At 33.7% G+C, this 21888-nt stretch overlaps 1 non-coding gene across 1 annotated transcript; it reads right to left on the bottom strand.

The window, feature by feature from the left end:
- Nucleotides 1-8864: 8864 nt before the first annotated feature.
- On the bottom strand, nt 8865-9032 carry LOC124899164. Its single transcript, XR_007056294.1, has one exon. It is a non-coding gene; the product is annotated as a U1 spliceosomal RNA (small nuclear RNA).
- Nucleotides 9033-21888: the final 12856 nt, after the last annotated feature.

Here is a 21888-nt window from a genome sequence, read left to right on the forward strand (position 1 = left end):
TGCAGACCCATGTAGTGGCCCCCCATGCATAGGAGTAGGTATCGAATCCTCTGACAACCTAGAATGTGAGGGTCGTACTGGCGCATTAGCAAACTGACCCTCAGATATATGAATACCTTATGGCCGTTTGTAAGGCGGAGGTTTTCGATTCTTTTTTGATTTTGTAGTATCAACTTTTCCCTTACCTCTATCATCTCTGTCTGACATCTAAATTATGTTAAGTTAACAAGTATTTAGTTCCTACAAAATAAATGTATACGAAAAGATTCCAAGTATATAATTTCAAGTTACTAATTCATATTTCAAATCGGTCCAATAACATGATATATAGACAAAAATATTGTTATTACTATATAAATAGTGGAAAACTGGAAACAGCAAAGTAAAACATTATATTACGTATCAATCTTAAACAAGAAGCATAAAGGTAAATATATAATACAAACCATATCGACATCAACACATAATAAATACAACCTACAAAACTAATCTTCATCTTCTGAAGACTCTCCACTAAACTATTCACCCTCTTCGGAGGTTTTCTCATATCCTACCCACTCAGCCTCTTCTTCCGCAATATTAACTTCTTCAAATATATTTTCCGGGTGATTCAAACCATCCACTAATTCAGCGTCTACTAGCTGGTGATTAATCTGAATTTTATTTTGATACGCAGTCTCTAGCACATTCTTAACTTCCACTCGGCCTATAGGCTTTGTTTTGATTACAGTCCACCAATCAGACTTGTCATTACGCAATGGATAAGGAGCATAATACACTTGTTTAGCATTTTGTGCTAAAACAAATGGATCGTAAATAGGATACGAGCTATTTTGCTTCACTTCAATGATGTTATGCTCCCTATGTACTCTTGTACCTCTTGTGCTTGGATCAAACCACTTACATCGAAAGAGGACAACTTTTTTTATTGGAAAACCAGTGTACTCCAGTTCAAAGATCTCCTGTATGATGCCAAAGTAATCAACATCATCATCACCTTTAACCCAATCACCAGTATTAGTTGTTTTCCTTGAACTGGAGTGTTGTTCGGTGGAAAATTTAAAGTCATTTACTTTGTATTGGGACATTGCATTAACTTTAACTGGATCCAAAGTAATATCTCTCAAGAGCTAATCGTATGCGTTTGCATTTGGTGAATGGTGTACGTAAAAATATTATACATATATATATTTTAGTTGAGGAATGTGTAAATATTTAAACTTTATAGAAATAATACACTTACGAACCTCATTTTTAAACCATGTTTCAAAGGATGCATACATATGATTTTCATGGAATTGAGTCTTAAAAGAACTGAACATGCAACATGGGAAACACAATTAGTTTCTTTAAGAGAATGTGTAAACAAATAAGATATGTTAAAATTTTAATCTCCTTACTTCAGAAAGGGCTCAATTTTCGGGCAATTCAGCATGACATACAATGTTGCTGATTTGCGCTCCATGGGAGTGAGCCGGGGAGGTATGATCATTTTATCCTTACAACCAGATTGATTAAAAATTGATATCAGTTGCAAATGAGGTGCATTCACATCGTCCTGATGATGATTCAGTTGGTTTCTTGAACAAGCAACTTCATCACGAAAGTAGTACGAACAAAATTGAGAAGTTTCTCTTGCAAGATATGCCTCAACTATAGAGCCTTCAACCCTATGTTTGTTTTTGGGACCCCTTTTCAATTTTCCAATTGCCCTGTACAATCTTAAGGTTATATGTGTACTATATTTAAAAAACATATGTATGAATTTAAATATATTGCAAATGCTTACTATTCGAATGTATACATCCACCTAGTTTGAACTAGACCGCCTAGCCGAGCTTCGTGCACAAGGTGAATGGGAAGATGTTCCATCACATCAAAGAACATTGGTGGGAAAATGTTCTCCAGTTTGTTGGTAATAACAACAATATTGCTTTCCATTCGCGCCAGATTTTCTTCTTTTAATGTGGTGGCACATAAGTCCTTGAAGAACAAACTAATCTCTGTTATTGGTTTCCATATGTTTTCAGGTAAACCAATAAAAGCAATTGGAAGTAGTTGTTTCATGAAAACATGACAATCATGGCTTTTCATTCCATGCAAGATTCCTTATGTCATATCAACCCTCTTTCCCAAATTTGAGGCATATCCATCGGGCATCTTCAAAATTTGAACCCACTAACATATTTGACGCCTTTGGTCAAACTTGAATATAAAACTAGCCTTGGGCTTAAGAACATTGCCGTTGGGCCTCTGCTGTAAGTGTAATTCTCTGCAGTTGCAATATTCTGGCAAGTCAAGTCTGGCCTTAGGATTATCCTTTGTTTTGTCGGTGACATCCATAATTGTGTTGAACAAGTTGTCAAAATAGTTCTTCTCAGTATGCATGACATCAACATTATTTCTAAGTAAATTATCTGGCCAATATTCTAACTCCCAAAATATACTTTTCTTAGTACAGTTATGCGAAACTCCATATTCATCAAGCTTGTACAATGTTTCCTCACTGGCTTTAGGCAAATCCTGAACTATTTTCCAGACGTCATAACCAGACAGCCTTGGAGGTGGACCATCATGTTCCCTTCTATTCCTTTTGAATGCATTCTTGAGTCTCCTAAATTCATGATTATGTGGTATGAAACAACGATGACAATCAAACCATGAATTTTTCCTTCCATGTCTCAATGTGAAGGATTTTGTTTTTTCCATGTAGTATGGACAAGCCAGCTTTCTAGCTGTCATCCACCCAGACAATATTCCATAAGCAGAAAAATCATTAACAGTCCACATTAGATATGTACGCATATTGAAATTTTGTTTAAGAGAGAGGTCCCAAGTTTCAACCCCCTCATGCCATAAAATTTAAAGTTCATCGATCAAAGGTTTCAAGTAGACATCTATTCCGCTTTTTGGATTATGCGGGCCAGGAATAACACAATTCAAAAATATATACGGACTAGTCATCAACATTTCAGGAGGAAGATTATAAGGAGTGATAAATACAGGACAACATGAATATGGCGCACCACCAACTGAAAAAGGTGAGAACCCATACGCACATAATCCCAATCGAATGTTGCATGGCTCAGCTGCAAAATATGGATAAGTTGCATTAAAATGCTTCCAAGCCTCTCCATCAGAAGGATGACTCATAACACTAGTGGTCCTTCTATTTTTACTGTGCCATCTCATATGAGGAGCTGAGCTGTTTGAAGCATACAACCTCTTCAACCTTGGTATAAGAGGTAAATAATGCATCGCCTTAATAGCAATTTGATTTCCAGTAGAACCATGCTTATATAGAGAATGCTGACAAAACTTACAGAACTCTAGGTTAGCATCTTCCTTAAAGTATAACATGCAGTCATTTTCACAACAATCAATTCTAACCGAGGAGAGACCTAACTTTGACACCAATTTTTTTCCTTATAGAAAGAATCAGGAACCTCCAAGTTGGGGTCAACTAACTCTTTAATAAGGTCTATCATTGAGTCCATTCCTCCTTCAGCAATATTCCAGTCAGATTTAATACTTAGTAATCTAACAGCAACAGACAAACGAGAGTGCGAATACCCATCAAACAAAGGATGACTAGAAGCATGCAATTCTATGTAGAAATTTCCCGCTTCGCAATTAGGAACATCTTCAACAGTTTCCCTAATGTCAACCCCATGTTGCATCCCAAAAGCATCGTGCACCATTTCTGTCATCCTAGTATGTTGATATTCATTATGCCCTGTAGATGTACTACTTTCTCCAACAACAAAGTTATTTTGCGCTACATTCCCATGAATACCACGCAATCTTAAAAAGTCTTCGTGAAACCCCTTTCTATAAAGATGTTCCTTCACATCTTCTTCACTTACAAGATTTATACCATCACATCTAACACAAGGACAACGAATAACTCGATAACGTGTCCACATATCAAGTGTCTTAGCATGTTCAACAAATCTTTTGACACCTTCAACAAATTACTCCCTTAATACCCGCTCTATTCTCATTGTTCCGTTGATGTATCAAGCTATAATCAGGTTCCATCTACGCAATCAATCAGATACAACTAATTAGATGAAGTCACAAAACACAAAAATCACCTTTAAAGTCTCTATACTTAATCATTTTCTAGTGACTAAGTCACTTACCAACTCAAATTCAAAACAAAAAAATCACCTTTAAAGTCCCTATACTTAACCATTTTCAAGTGAATAATTCACCTAACAACTCACATTCAAAACACAAAAATCACCTTCAAAATCCCTTTACTTAACCATTTTCTAGTGACTTAGTCACTTACCAACTCACATTCAACACACAAAAATCACCTTTAAAGTCCATTTACTTAACCATTTTCTAGTGACTTAGTCACTTACCAACTCACATTCAAAACACAAAAATCACCTTCAAAATCCCTATACTTAACCATTTTCTAGTGACTTAGTCACTTACCAACTCACATTCAAAACACAAAAATCATATTTAAAGTTTCTATACTTAACCATTTTCAAGTGAATAATTCACCTAATAAACTCACATTCAAAACACAAAAATCACCTTTAAAGTCCATATACTTAACCATTTTCAAGTGAATAATTCACCTAACAAACCATATTCAAAACACAAAAATCACCTTTAAAGTCCCTATACTTAACCATTTTCTAGTAACTAAGTCACCTAACAACTCACATTCAACACACAAAAATCACCTTTAAAGTCCATTTACTTAACCATTTTCTAGTGACTAGTGACTAGTGACTAAGTCACTTACCAACTCAAATTCAAAACACAAGAATCACTTTTAAAGTCCCTATACTTAACCATTTTCAAGTGAATAATTCACCTAACAAACCATTTTTACACAACTAAGTCATCTAAGAAAGCACATTCAACAAACAATCAACAACAATGCTAGTGAATCGCACAAGGCCACACATGACTTCACTAGACTTCAATATGAATAATAAAAAGAAGATAACAACAATGCTAGTGAATCGGACAAGGCCACACACAGCTTCACTAGACTTCAATATGAAAAATAAAAAGAAGATAACAACAATGCTAGTGAATCGAACAAGGCCACGCATGGCTTCAATATGAAAAAAAACAAAACTTTATTATAAAAAATTAGAGATAAGTCAACTTACCTTTGCTTGGCCTAAATTAAAGTCAAAGCAACAAGCGATCACCGGAAAAATAGCAAAGCAATCCTTTTCCTTAATATTCTGTCAAACGGTAACATCAAATTTCAAGCTACACACTAGGCACGTAGAATTAAAAAATCTTGATCATTACGCAAGATAAAAAATGTCTTTTCATCCTTATTTACTCATATTTTTATTGACAACATTGAGATTTTAGTGACAACATTGAGATTTTATAGTCGGAATGTGGTCGGAAAATAAGGTAGTTCCGACTACTTTCCATTTTAATTTTTTAGTCGATTTAGTATCCTATAAAATCACCTACTGAACATGTAACTGAAATGGTCACCTACTTAACTTCAGTATTTTTCATGATAACACATATGTCATAACATAGTTAATCTCATAAACGTGTCACTTCTTTTAATTTGAACAGATTTGTATGACTTATTGATGCATGCATGTATTAAAGTAGTCAACTTATCTACTTGATAAATGCTTGAAAACACAAAATTTAATAAGTCTAATGAAAATACTTTTATCATATGTTCAAATGTTCATCAATTTAATATATCGTAACTAGAGTTTCTACAACAAATTCATTAATAAGTTTAATAGGTTGTCCATGTATTCCCCCAAATAAAAAGAAGTTACATTCATAATTGAATTGTTGACTTTCATAATCGTATTTCAATTCCAAATATAATAAAAACATAATTCTTATCTCTCTCAGACAGCTAATACTACATATCATTTTTCTAAACTGGGGTTCTTGGTTTTAGTCACTTGGAACCATAAAAGGGATTTTACTGTTTTAAATTAGTACCTAAAGGAAGTTTTTGAAACTTACCGGATCTAGGGGCGGCGGAGAACGGCGGAACATGGTAGACCGGTTTGATTTGGAGAAATTTTTGGTTGAAATTGTGATTTGGAATGACGACACACGGTTGTTTCTGATTTTGGGATTTATATATTTAAGTGGGTCGGGTCGGGTTGGGCTTTAATTAATCAAATTTTTTTATATATATTGTGGTCGGTTTTTTGGAAATTTTGAAAAACCGACACATGTGGTCAGTTTTCATAAAATATAAAAAAAATTCTAATTAGTTAAAATATAACTTTTTTTATAAATTAGTTAGAAAAAATATTAATCAATTAATTCATTAATTAAGCAAATTAAAACTTTACAAAAATGATCACAAAGAAAATTAAATATTTATGTCATGCCTACTTCAATCGTGATTTTATTATATTATACCTAATTACTTAATATAAATCAGTTACGTATTAAAAAAATTAAAAATATTTAATAAAATTATTGAAACAGATATTTAAAAAATATTAATCAATTAATTAACTTAATTAAAATTTTACAAAAATAAATTCTTTTTTGATGTTTTCCATTAACTTGAAACTTATATGGGATCACTTTAAAAAAAAATTCACAACTCTTTATTAAGATAATTTTAGTCCCTTATAGTTAGTACAATAAAAAAATAATATAAATTACAATAATTGAAAACTAAAACTATTTAAAAAATATAATTGATTATCAATGGCACATAAGTTTGAATAACTTATAAAAATATTGTTATACAAATTTCATCAATCTAAATATAATAATATATGTCTAACTTATAATTTATCAACCAAATGAGCAAAGGTTTTAGTTCAATGATAAAATTACATGACGTAGAATTTTTAAGGATCAATATTGGGTCGTGCGTAGCACGACGTAAGACCACAATATATATATATATGTGTGTGTGTGTGTGTGTGTGTATAATATCATAGTTAAAAGTTAATTAACCAGAAATTTATTCGAATTTTCAAAATTCATTGATATATATATATATATATATATATATATATATACCTCACTCGTAAAACAACGTGTTAATCAAAAAAATTATCTATTATTTCTGTTATGTTAATTTGCGTTTGTCTACATTATATTGACACAAAATAGTATATCTATTTCATCACTACACGAGATCGATAAACATATATATAAATATATTCAATTGGCTATTAACATTCAAAAACGTACTACAAACATCACATACCTGAATTCGCTACCCCATAGTAATATACAACGTATGTTATCATCCAATAATATTATGCGACGTATTTCATATACGTACTATATACATCACATACCCTATTTTACCATCCCAATGTATTTCACATATTCTCAAATAAATAATCGGTTTATTTATCTTATGTCATTAATATACCGTCGCTATATAATATCTATATGTTATATATACACATGTACATACACGCACATATACACACTATCGACTATATCAAGTTCAAAATACATACTATATACATCACATGTATACAAGTATATTATCCAATAATATAATGTGATGTGTTTCTTATACATAGTTAGATTAGTGATCGATTAATTATATTTGATTAGCTTAATATATTAGGTTTTGATTATATATATAATTAGGTGTTACTAAAAATTATTTATTTTTTAATTTTTAGTTTTTAATTTTTTAGTTATTTAATTTTTAATTATATAATTTTAAATTTTTTAATTTCAAAAACCAACCACCAGTGGAAGGTTTTTACAAGTATTTAAAAAAAATGACCACTTGTGGTCAGTTTATTTAAAAATAAATTAAAAAAGAATTTTCAAAACCTACCACAAGTGGATGGTTTTCTTAAATATTTTTAAATTAAATTTAAAAAAAACGACCACTAGTGGTCAGTTTTATTATTTTTTTAAATTTTTATTTGTTAAATAAATAACTATTATTATTATTAAAATTATTGTAATAATTAGTTTTATATTTTAAAATAAAAAAGCTTCCACTTGTGGTCGCTTTTTTTAATTAAAAAAATATATATTAAAATACGACCACAAGTGATCGGTTTTTTCCGACCACAGCTTGTGGAAGGTTTTTCCTTTTGTTTAGTAGTGATATATATAAGTATAATTTTACTTCATAAAAATATCAACCAAATTTTTTTATGAAAATAGTTTTCATTAGATAATCTAATCTATTAAGAAATTTGTATTCTTTCATTAAATAATTCATAAGAAAAATTAGGTTGTACACATATAAAAAGGATCAAGATATGAGTAATATATTATATATTCACTTAAATTAAAATTAAGAACTAATTAAGGTTGCCACATTATTTTTCCGGTGAAATTATTGTAAAATTTAATCATAGTGACTTTTGTGATGGTTGGATTAAAGTTAAATGACCATGGATGAAATGAATAAAAGAAAAGTGACTTTTGCGGAATAGATATAAAGTTAAGTGAGAATGGATGAAGTGAATGAAAGAAAAGTGACTTTTACATAATCTATACAAAGTTAAGTGACCAATGATTTTCAAAACTGTTGTCGGTTCCAAGCCATTTATAACGATAAGATGGCATTTAGTATTTTAAAATTATGGTTACTTATTCCAAACTGTTCAATATGGCTTCTTCTTCACTACTGTATTTCCTTTACATATTGCATTTGATATGCTTTACTTGAGCAGCAAAAGGCCTCCAGTTCTTAGTGTACGCCGACTGTTACAACGACTGTCACGTCAATTTACTGAGTAAAATCATTGCAGACATTCAATCCAAAGTCAAATTCAAACATTATTACAAGAACAATCCGAATAAAAACAAACTATAAAGAATTTGTTCAAGCAGTTGATTAAAAAATAAATCAGACAATAAAAAATAATTGGACTTTGGATTGGGTGGGGGCCACACGAACGCAGGCCCCACTGCCATAAATTATGACATAGGCTCGACCACTTGGATCGACCTTAGGAAGGCACCCCTCCAAAGTGCAATGGAGGTCACCAACCTACGCCATGGACCTTGTTGATCGACTGATTGCCCATTGACCCCATCCAGGTAAGTATCTTTCTCTGAGGTACTTGACCCTTTTTTATAGTATGTCCATGCTACTATTAAATCTCCTTCACTTAATGATGTTGGACTAAGTGCATATTTCTGTATTTAGTATAACAAACTATAAATCATGAAAGTTTAACAATGTTAGTTTAACTCTGAAGCAGTAAACATGCAATTCATTCAGTTTAAATCAAAACTAACATATGAGAATGCAATTGTTTTTCAATAAATAGTGTTGTTTTTCAACGTTTTCGGGTACAAGAATCTGTAATTTGACACAATAACTTCAACACTAGTTCAAGTTTAAATCAAGGACACTATGAAGTACAACAATACCCTCAACACAAGATCAAAGTGATCTTTTTAAGAAGTGTGTTTTATTTTTTCAGAAATTAAGATGAAACAGAAATGTAAAGCCAAGTCCTGCGACTTCACTAAGTGTCCTTAAGGAATAATTCCCCTCACTGTACCCGAGGTTTTGGAATCTTCCTCCCAGGATAAAATGGCTTTCAATCCAACTATAGTGGTACCTCAAATAATTGGATTCGTCGAACAAACTCAACGATTTCATTGATCACAAGAATGTTTTGAAGACAAGAAGAGTTTGTATTTCAGAAAAAAAAAATTCATTCCTAAATCTGTGGATAAATACAGGTTTATATAGCCATCAAGTGCCCCTTTCGAAAGGTGGTAATGGTTCATTCGAAAAGGTGTATCCTTTGGAAGAGTCATGTTTTTTCATTCGAAATTGTGTCTTTTTCTGAACAGACAACTATCTGAACAATCACTCCTTTTTCAAAATTATATGTCTTTTTATAAAAAGTTGTGTCCCTCCATCTTCCATTCACACTAATTCAACCCAACAATCTCCCACACGAATGGGGAATGACTATTCTTTGTAAAACTTTATAGACAAATATATGATCATCAAGCAAAGACTGATTGCACCTGGATAAGTGGGTTTTCCTTTGAAATTTTCATAGTGAACATGCATCGGATGCACTCTGTCAATCGGTAGATTTGATATATTTGAACCGTCGAGTTTTAATGTACACCTAGACAACACGTCACACAATTAGCTTTTTATCATTTATGGTTCTCACGATTTTGTTCTTTTCAGCCATGAACACGTCCTGATTTCATGAGATCTTAGAGAATCGGCCTTTACTAACATTCTCCTTAAAGAGGCTTCCACTTCACCCTCACATAGGTGATTTCTAAATGCTCAATCCTATAGATTTAAACTATTTTGTAAAATCTGCCAAATTTAGATAATCATTGAAAGACTTTTCACCTTAAGTCTTATCCTTGTTTACTAAACATTGTCTACATCATGAGAATGGGTTGGTATTTTGACAATGTTGACCTGTCAGACACAATTTTGTTTGATCTCCTTGAACCTAGCTCTTGGGATCTCCAGTCTGCTGGGTAGAGTTACCGTCATGTTGACTTTTCCTAGACCTTAAACCCATTCCCTTGGATGTTCTCTCAACTCCTTCTCTAGACAGGCCTTTTGTAAGTAGATCCGACACATTATCCTTTAACTTCACATAGTAAATAGTAATAATTCCACTAGAGAGAAGTTCTATAACAGTATTATGTCTTCATCTTATGTGACAAGATTTACCATTGTATATCATGCTCCCTGCCCTACCTATCGCTACTTGGCTATCATAATGTATACATACCAGTGCCGTTGGTTTGGGCCAATAAGGAATATCTTTCAAGAAATTCTGGAGTCATTCTGCTTCTTCACCGGCTTTATCTAATGCGATAAATTTAGATTCCATTATAGAGTGAGCAATACAAGTCTGTTTGGATGATTTCCAAGAGACAGTTCCTCCACCAATAGTACTTACATATCCACTTATGGATTTTACTTTGTTTGATTCGGTGATCCAATTTGCATCACTATATTCTTCAAGTACCTTAGTATATTTATTATAATGCAAAGCATAGTCTTGAGTATATTTAAGATATCCCAAAACTCTTTTCATTGCCATCCAATGAGTTTTATTAGGATTACTCGTGTACTGACTCAACTTACTTATAGCGCATGCTATGTCTGATCGTGTACAGTTCATTATATACATTAAACATCCCAATACTCTTGCGTACTCCAATTATAAGTCACTTTCACCTTCATTCTTTCAAAATGCAAAGCTCACATCCAATGGAGTCTTTGCACTACCAAATTCCATATACTTGAATTTGTCAAGTACCTTTTTGATGTAATGAGATTGTGACAATGCCAACCCTTGTGGAATTCTATGGATTCTTATCCCTAAAATCACATCCGCAACTTCAAGGTCTTTCATATCGAACTTGCTTTCGAGTATTTGTTTCATTGTATTTATGTCTGAAATGTCTCTACTGATGATCAACATATCATCTACATATAAATACACAATGACTTGGTGATTTGGAGTGTCTTTAATATAAACACATTTATCACATTCATTAATTTTGAATCCGTTTGCCAACATAATTTGGTCAAACTTTGCATGCCATTGCTTAGGTGCTTGTTTTAGTCCATAAAGTGACTTGAAAAGTTTACACACTTTATTTTCTTTTCCTTGAACCACAAAACACTCAGTTTGTTCCATGTAAATTTTTTCCTTCAATTCTCCATTTAGGAATGCAATTTTCACATCCATTTGATGGATTTCAAGACCATATACTGCCGCCAAGGCAATTAACATTCGAATCGACGTTATCCTTGTTACTGGTGAGTATGTATCAAATTAATCAAGGCCTTCTTTTTATTTGAAGTCTTTTACTACAAGTCTTGCCTAGTATCTGTCAATAGTACCATCCATTTTTATTTTTCTTTTAAAGATCTATTTAGATCCTAAATGTTTGTTTCCTGGAGGAAGATCAACCAAATCCCATGTATGGTTACTTAAGATTGAATCAATCTCACTATCGACTGCCTCTTTCCAAAAGGATGAGTCCAAAGACGCCATCGCTTCCTTAAATATTTGAGGCTCATTTTTTAATAGAAATGTTACAAAACCCGATCCAAACAAAGTTGACGTTCATTGACGTGTACTCTATCTCAAATTCTCATCATTATGTATATCCTCGGTTGATTTATATCGAGGTCATTTAGACCCTCTACTAGAATGTTCATGTCTAGTTTTATACGGGTAAATGCTTTCAAGGAATTCAGCATTATCTGACTCAATTACCATATTTTCATTAATATCCAAATATTCAGATTTATGAACCAAAAACCGACATGCTTTACTACTTTTAGCATATCCTATGAACACGCAGTCCACCGTCTTAGGTCCGATCTTAACCCTTTTTAGCATTGGAACTTAGACCTTTGCTAGACATCCCCACACTTTGAAATATTTCAAGTTGGATTTCCTTTCTTTCCATTGTTCATAAGGAATTGATTGTGTCTTACAATGGGGAACTCTATTGAGTATACGGTTAGCTGTAAGGATAGTCTCCTCCCTCAAGTTTTGCGGTAAACTTGAACTTATAATTAAGGCATTCATCATTTCCTTCAAATTATAATTTTTTCTTTCCATAATTCCATTTGATTGAGGTGAATACGGGACCGTAGTTTGATGGATAATTCTATTCTCTACACATATTTCGGCAAAGGGAGATCCATATTCTCCACCCCTATCACTTCTTATAGTTTTGATCTTTTTGTCTAACTGATTTTCAACTTCAGTTTTGTATTGCCTAAATGCATTTATTGCTTCATCCTTACTATTTAGCAAGTAGACATAACAATATCTAGTGCAATCGTCAATAAAAGTTACGAAATACTTTTTTCCACCACGTGATGGTGTTGACTTCATATCATAAATGTCAGTGCGGATTAAGTCTAAGGCATTAAAATTCCTTTCAATGGACTTATATGGATGCTTAGCATACTTTGATTCCACACAAGTTTGACACTTCAATTTATTGCACTCAAAGTTTGGCAAAACTTCTAAGTTAACCAGTTTTTGTAGTGTTTTGTAATTAACATGGACTAGTCGTTCATGCCACAAATTGGGAGACTAAAGCAAGTAAGGATAATTTGAACTTTTATTGATTTTAACATTCATTACATTCATTTTGAATAGACCCTCATTGAGGTAGCCTTTTCCTACATACACTTCTCCTTTACTAAGTATAATTTTTCTAAAAACAAATGCACATTTGAATCCGTTCTTGTCTAGAAGTGAAATAGAAATCAAGTTCTTTTGCAACTCAGGAACATACAAGACATTGTTAAGTGCCAATACTTTGCCAAAAGTCATCTTCAAGCACATTTTTCCTGTTCCTTCCACTTTTGCAATAGCGGAGTTTGCCATGTAGATCTTTTCTTCTACTTGAGCCAGAGCGAACGTCGAAAACAACTCCTTGTTAGCACAAACATGGCGGGTGGCACCAGAATCCACCCACCATTTACGAGGATTTCCCACCAAGTTGCATTCAAAAAGCATAGCATACAATCATCCATTTCTTTCTTAGACTCAGCCAGATTTGCTTAGTCTTTCTTCTTCCCTTTCTTTGGGGCACGACAATCCATAGACTTGTGGCCAATCTTGCTACAGTTGAAGCACTTTCCCTTGAATTTCTTCTTGGGTTGATTGTTTTCATTTCCTGCTTTATTTCATTTTTTAAAGTTTTTTTGGTCATCTTCTACAATGTTTTCTCCACTCATTGCAGAATTACCTCTTGACCTTCTTTTCACAGCCTTATTATCTTCTCCAATACATAGTCGTACAATCAGATCTTCGACTGACATCTCCTTAGGTTTGTGTTTCAAATAATTTTTGAAGTCTCTCCACATAGGTGGTAGCTTCTCTATTATTGCTGCTACTTGAAACGCTTCATTCACAATTAAACATACAATAAAGTTCATGTGAATACTAAGAACATTTTTAAATTGTTCAACAATGGTATTTTTCAAAATTATACCTTCCACTAGGATATCATGGATAATCACTTGCAGTTCCTACACTTGGGAAACAACAGGCTTGTTGTCTATCATTTTGTACTCCGAGAATCTTGCAACAAAGAACTTTTTAGTTCCGGCATCCTCCGTCTTGAACTTCCATTCTAGCGCTTCCCATAACTCTTTTGCAGTCTTGGTTCAGCTATACACATTGTAAAGGTCATCTTGGAGACCGCTTAAGATATAATTCCTGCAAAGAAAATCTAAGTGTTTCCAAGCCTCCACAATCACGAAGCATTCTTTTTCAGAGGTTCCCTTGGGTACCTCCAGAGTTTCCTCAACCGTGAAACTTTGAAGACAGAGAGTTGTGAGGTAGAAAAACATTTTCTGCTTCCATCTCTTGAAGTCAGTACCCACAAACTTTTCGGGTTTCTCTGTCGGTGCCATATCTTGCGTAGCATTAGTATGAATTATCATGGAAATACTAGTTGCCGCTATAGTCGTTCCATCATCATGCATTTGACTATCAGTCGTCATTTTCCTGTCACAACAAGACAGAACCTTTAGTATGTCAAAATACTACTAATAAAGTTGCAGAAACTTTAAACACCTCTTGTTTCTAGTTTAACGATGAAGTTTTTATGACTTCCAATCGTCAATCGAGTGATCTTTAACTTGTGATGAAGATTTTATGTCTTTAAATCACTAGTTAAGTTCAAACGGAGTAGAAATCTAAAAGCTTTAATCTCCAAAAATCAAGCAATACAGATTCCAAAAAAAAACTTTAGTGAAAACAATATTTCACCAAACAAGCGAAAAAAACTATTTTTTTTCAAAAAATTATTCCTTAAGATTATTGTTTTTCAACGTTTTCGGGTACAAGAATCTGTAATTTGAAACAATAAATTCAACACTAGTTCAAATTTAAAATAAGAACACTATGAAGTACAACAACACCCTCAACATCAAAGTGATCTTTCTAAGAAGTGTTTTTTATTTTTTCAGAAATTAAGATGAAATAGAAATGTAAAGTCAAATCCCCCGACGTCACAGAGTGTCCTTAAGGAATAATTCCCCTCACTGTCCCTGAGGTTTTGGAATCTTCCTCCCAGGATAAAATGGCTTTCAATCCAACTATAGTGGTACCTCAAATAATTGAATTCATCGAACTCACTCAATGATTTGATTGATGACAAGGATTATTTTGAAGACAAGAAGAGTTTGTATTTTAGAAAAAAAATTCATTCCTAAAACTGTGGATAAATACAGATTTATATAGCGATCAAGTGCCCCTTTCGAAAGGTGGCAATGGTTCATCCGAAAAGGTGTATCCTTTGGAAAAGTCATGTCTTTTCATTCAAAACATTGTGCCTTTTCTAAACAGACACAACTATCTGAACAGTCATTCCTTTTCCAAAACAATATGTCGTTTCATAAAAGGTTGTGTCCCTCTATTTTCCATTCACACCAATTGAACCCAATAAATAGTCCTATCATTTTTTTTCTCGGTGATAATGTAAACATTGTTCTTGTAGTTTATAGTCCTACGTTTCTGCTACTCCCCGTTATTTCTTGTCCTTCACATTATTTGGTTGTTGTTACGGTTCCTTGTTTTCTAAATGCTACGTAATGTTTTTAATGTTATTTGCTATGTCCTCTTTACTTCTGTTTTTTTTAAATTCTTAATATGTGGAATTAAAATGGGTTGTCGTTGCTGTTAAACTATTTTTCCGTGCATTAATCGAGCAGAGGGTCTTACGGAAATAGCCTCTCTATCTCTACAATCTTATTTGCTATGTCCTCTTTACTTCTGTATTTTTTTAAACTGATTTCTCGCTGACTGCTTTCTTTCATTTTCATCTTGTGGTATCATTTCTATTGCTGCTGGAGTACTTGCTAGAGGAGCATTTTATACCACAATTATTAGAGAAAAAATTGATGTGGCGGTCATTCTAACAGTCAGTGTACTCTAAGAACTAGAGGCCCTTTTTTGCACGTTCAATCAAACACATTGCTTTCAACTCCGACCATATATGGTTAGAGTTTGTGATCCAAATTTTGTTTATCTGACCCTGAAAAGTTTACTGTGCGACCAATGTTTGAGATTTTTTGGGGGGTCTGTGGTGGTAGCGGAGGGATCGGGCTTAGGACTTATTTGTATGCACGTATTATATAAGTGTGATTTAGTGGGTAGTTTTGGACGGTTAAGATACGTTATTCAGACTTTCACCTCCCAATTGTACTTTTATCTATTATAGTGAATTTCCTCCTCTTCTGCCCATGATTTTTTTCCGTCAAGGGTTTCCACGTAAATCTGTATGTTCTTATTTTCTTTTGTTTGTGGTATTGTTTATTCCTATCCGTTTCATATATACAACAACGTACCCGGTGTAATCTCACAGATAAGGACTTGGAGGCTCAAGTAAAGTATATCAAAGCATGCATGAAAACTCAAACCTCTCGATTCGTATCAACAATACATAGAGGCGGAGACACCTAGTAAGAGGAGGCTCGTCCGAACCCCCTTTAACGAAAAATTATACTATTAATACATGATTAAGATGATTTATATATATATATATATATATATATATATATATATATATATATATATTGTAGATGTTGAACCCCCTTCAGTGAGTTTTTCTTCAGATTTTGAATCCCATCAATAGAAATCCTGACTCTGCCTCTGTTAATACATGTCTACATGTGACTATTGTTATTTTGGGTATAAATAAAATCTGTATTCCAATATGAACTTCAACAAGTTCAAACAATTTTTTGGGAAATTACAAACTTTAAGAAGAAACTGATGAAGATTAGAAGATTCAAGTCCACTTAATTCAAAGTGTCCTTAAGGAAATTATTTTTCTCAAGTATCCGACGTTATGGAATTATATCCTCCCACGCTAAAATGAATCACTGCAGCAGAATGACAGTACCTCAAATTCTACCCAACAACGAACTCACTCAACGGTAGCAAATCATACTTGAGTTTTGTAAGAAAGAGGAGTATTTTAACTTCATAATTTTGTGCCATATCTAAAGAAAATCAAATATTTATGGCCAAAAGGTGTTGCATCAGAAAAGAAGCAATGGTTCATGAAGAGTTGCACTGTTTTGAAATATCTGATCCATATACGGACCCATGTTTGTTTTCACATGACGAGATGTGGCCGCATGTCACATTGCACTCGAAAGAGAAAGTTGAGTGTCACAACCCGAGCCGAGGTCCTGGCCACAATGCACATCCCGACCACTAAGGCTCGAGAGATCCCTTAGCCAGGGGTGGATCTAGGGCCTCGGAGGGGGTTCCCGGGAACCCAGTAAATTTCGTATGGATCTAGTATTTATATAGAGAGATCTGGTAAATATATAAAAATTATAAGTTAGGAACCCATAAACAAATTGTATTGTTGGTCTAGTAGAGCAGAGGAACTAGTAAAAATTTTACCACAACCTCTCGGTTGTGGGTTCAAATCCCTTTAGTTACTATTTAATTTTATTTTTGTCTAACATGGAACCCATAAACTTTATATCCTGGATCCGCCTCTGCCCTTAGCATACCATCATAAGCATAATTCATACGAAACTGAAGCATGGAAGATATAATGAAGTTCAACGAAACCTTATAATCAAACTATGTCAATAAAGTTATGATAATACAATAACCAAATCTCATCTACGAAGCCACTAATGAGACCTAACTATCTAGGCTGGGACAAGGCCCTCGACTGGACATAAACTGCAAGAAAATCAACATATGAATAGCATGCCTTCCAAAAGTTGGATGGCTTACCAACTCTGACACTTCCGAAAGTTCTACTGCTATGATCGACCAAGTGACTAAGTCTCTGATTCTACATTATGAGATAATGTAGCCAACCGAGTACGGTCAATACTTGGAATGTATTGGTATGCAGAACAATCCAAAAATAATATATATTTTATATAAAATAATTGAGAGCATTGTGAAAGCAATTTAACATAATAGAGAACAAAAACTCATGGTCATAATTAAAGTGTTCAAATAATTCTTGTATAGACAACTTTATTTACTTTACTTCTAAGCTATGATATACCCTACATTCATACAATCCTACGGGCTATATGGAATCTGCCATTAACTCATCAGCCAAGCCCTCAAATCCAACTTTACCAGGGATTGGGGTCCTACATACTAGTCTAGTATACCAGTGTCTGGGGAAAGTATACATTGGCTATACGCATGTCAAGACTAAGCCAATCATATCTCCTCGGTCAGCAAAACCCAATTTTTGAAAATGAGTTATTTGAACTCGTTCCTTCTTCAGGTAACCATCTAACTAGATCTCGTAGAGCCAATTTTTAGCCTCTTAAAATTATTATTCATTCTTATAAAATCTCATCTCTTATTTCATAACAGTATCTATTGAGAAACTGAAATAATAAAACAACCTCGATAGATGAGGACTCACAACTAACTCTTGACACTGCTGGCTAAATCTGAATCTGTCTATGCGCGGTCGAGAACCTGAGCATCCAAACTTATTATATAAGACATCATAGCTCGAATAAAGAGTATGCATCAGTACATGAAATCTACTGGTATGCTAGATGAGGTAAGGCTAAATGCAAGGGTTCATATGCATGAACAATAACTGACTGTATGATATAGAGTAACTGAACATAAGAGTGCATGGATAATTGATACTGCTGTAAATACTGAGTCTGCACTACTGTGCATATAAATAAATACTGTGACTGAGCTTATCTGAAGCTAAGTCCTAAGTCCTGATACTAAGTAACTGATATCTGAAGTTACTGATAACTAAATTACTGATACTGGGTGATCATATCTGATAGTCCTGATTCTGTAGAATTGAACTGAGTTCTATTCTAAAGACTGAGACTGAAACTGTAGGAGGTAATCATCTAACCGACATGGTCCAAATAAGATAAAATAACTGAGTTAGGGTCCAACCTGTAATCCCAATTGGAAGGGACCGTCCCACGGGTAAAGACACTAAAGAATTATCATCATCTGGTAGATACTTTAAAATACCTCATCAACCCTCAACTGTCGGTTTGATGTCTCAACCTACGCTGTCTACGTAGTTCTGGAATGTAAGAATTGCTTCTAAGGATCACACCCTCTACTGGCAAGCGAACCCTTATCCTTGGGTTTACTTTGTGCTGAATCCTACTCCCATCTGAATGACACTGGACTGATTATACTGAACTGAACTGGACTGATACTGAGTTTTACTGAGTTTTGTAACTGACTGAGTTCTACTGAGTTTTATAACTGATTAAGAGTACTACTGATCATGACATGACTGATACTATTCAGTAACTGACACTGGCTCTAGGTAAACGGCTAAATTATTGGGTATTAATTACCCCTAGGACTCGATAGAATGAAAAGTAAAGCATAGCATGATCTTGAAAACATGACAATATTCACTTGTTCATAATTCATTCATAGAGACATTTTATCAAATACTTGTAAGGCATAAGCTAGTACATGATTTGGGACCACATAATGATATGTCATGATTCCACTATCTACTTCACATAGGCATTTTAGCAAATACTTGGGGAGCACAAAATATTTCACATGATAATGGTCAACACATGAACATCATAATTAACTACTCAAATCTCAATTTCAAGGGTTTAGCATACAATTCATATAATTCATCACATAAATATCTTAATCTCATGGAAACATATAATTAAGCATGAATCGGATTCCAAATTCCTAGCATAAACATAAATATATTCAATTCCAAGCATGGAAATCATAAATCAAGAATCTTGAAGTTTTAAAAAAATGGATTCTTGGATGGTGAAAGGGACCCATAGATCAACACCTAACATACCTTGGAATGCTAATTCTTGAAGGTGCTTGAAGAGATTCTTGAGTTTTGACCTTGATTCTTGAAGTTAGGGCTTGCTTCCTTGAGAGAGAAAGCTTTTATTTGGGAGAAAGATTGAATAATAAATGACTTAAAACATTTTTAGGGCGTAAATCTCACACCTGGGCGGATTAAAATCATGGGAAAAGACCAATTTAACCCTGGACGTCACTTTTAATTTTCGTGAAATTTTTCTAACCAGGACCCTTAACGCGACGTGGTGCTATCACACCGTGTCTTTGGAAAAGGACAACTGTGAGGGCTTGACGCGACGTGGTGGAATAGCGGCCTCTTTGATTCTGAAATCTGTACTCATCGCGACTCGGTGGAATCACATTGATATACTGAAAAGTGACAATTATGAATTTGGATAGCGGCACGATATGCCAATATCGCGGAGAAACACTGGAAACTGACAATTTTCATCTTGAAATACTCTACGACGCGCTACTGGCCTGAATGATGGTGTTTAATGATTAGAACTTAAAATAACCATAACTTCTTACCCGATTATCGAATTTAGGCAAATTTTATATCATTAGAAAGCTAATTCAATTTCCTACGCAATGGCATGCTCTAAACTGAGAAATACTGAGTAATTCAAAAATTTTAGATTAGATAACTCATGGATTGAAAGTTAATTTAGGCTAGGGAAATACAAGGTATTGCACCTACTCCCAATTGAACTGACACTGATTACTGCACTGAACTAAACTTAACTGAACAGCAACTGTTTATAATAACTGACTAAATGTCAAGGCTCATGGTTTATCTAAAATCATTCTGAAGATACTGAATTTATGTAAACAATTAGGCATCGGGTGTTCATAACCCACCAGCATTGAAAGAAAACAACAATGAGGACATATAGAAGCTCTGAAAACCATAATTAGGCTTTTCATCAAACACATGGAGATCAAGACTTTAACATGGGAATGCTTTTAAACATCAGGAGATAGCATGAGTACATGACAAAATCATAAATTGAAGATTTACTCTAATTCGCATAAACGTGATATGGAAACTACAATATTTAAAACATTCTATAATCTCATCCACATGAAAACAATCGAAATATTAACTTGAAATTGAGATAACAAGGGGTTCATGAAGATAGTTTAACATAATCAGGCAAAAACTCATAATTTAAAATCAAAAGAGGATTCTTGGACTCCATGGGTGAAAATTGCCCATGGATGAACATCACACATACTTTCAACCCTTAAGCTTGAAAGAGAAACGTCAATCTTGATGCTTTCTTGAATGTTCTTGAATTGGGAAACTTAAATTCTTGGTTTCGTTTGAGAGAAAGTAATGAAATTTGATGATCTTGGGGGAGGAGAGAGTTTGTTTTTGAGAGAAAATTGGAGAAGATGGACAAATAATGTCCTAACTGGTGTTATAATTCGTGATTCGACGAATTGGGGTAAAGGGAAAAGATACAATTGCCCCTCAGGCAATTAAATTCGTAATTGAAGTGTGGATTACATATTCACTGCGATGCGGTAGGTATGCCATCGCTATAAGCACCAGCGATGAGGCCCTATCGCGATGAGTTGTTGGAATCGTGATCAAAACAAGACCCTATTCTCGTCCAAAAAATTTGAAACTTTTCCGAGACATGATCCTTACACCCCTGAACATGAATTAACTCAAAAACCAACATCTCAGAGTCGGGAAGACCAATTTAAAATTTTTCTAATTTAAGAGGCCTTAAAAATGACTGAGTCCCCAACACTTAGTGAAAGTTTCAGGTTTTAAGCCTCTTATGCATGCAATTAGGAGTTGAACTGAGCTAAGAATAATACGAGATATTACACATATATATCATTAGTAATACCAGCATCAAATGGAAAATTTTCACCTTGGTGTAAAGTTACACTAAGCAAAGGGAGTCCATGTTGTATTTTACAAGTAACTGTAATTGTTAGATGATGTTTAGGAGCCAAATTATCAATAAGATGAACCCTTGGCGTAACATTATTTCCAAAAGAAAATAACAATTGACATAAAGTTAAAGACACAATAAAAATAATAATCAAGGTGGAGTTGGTG

The sequence above is a fragment of the Capsicum annuum genome, chromosome 5 (genome assembly GCF_002878395.1).
Source record: "Capsicum annuum cultivar UCD-10X-F1 chromosome 5, UCD10Xv1.1, whole genome shotgun sequence".
NCBI classification, from domain to species: domain Eukaryota; kingdom Viridiplantae; phylum Streptophyta; class Magnoliopsida; order Solanales; family Solanaceae; genus Capsicum; species Capsicum annuum.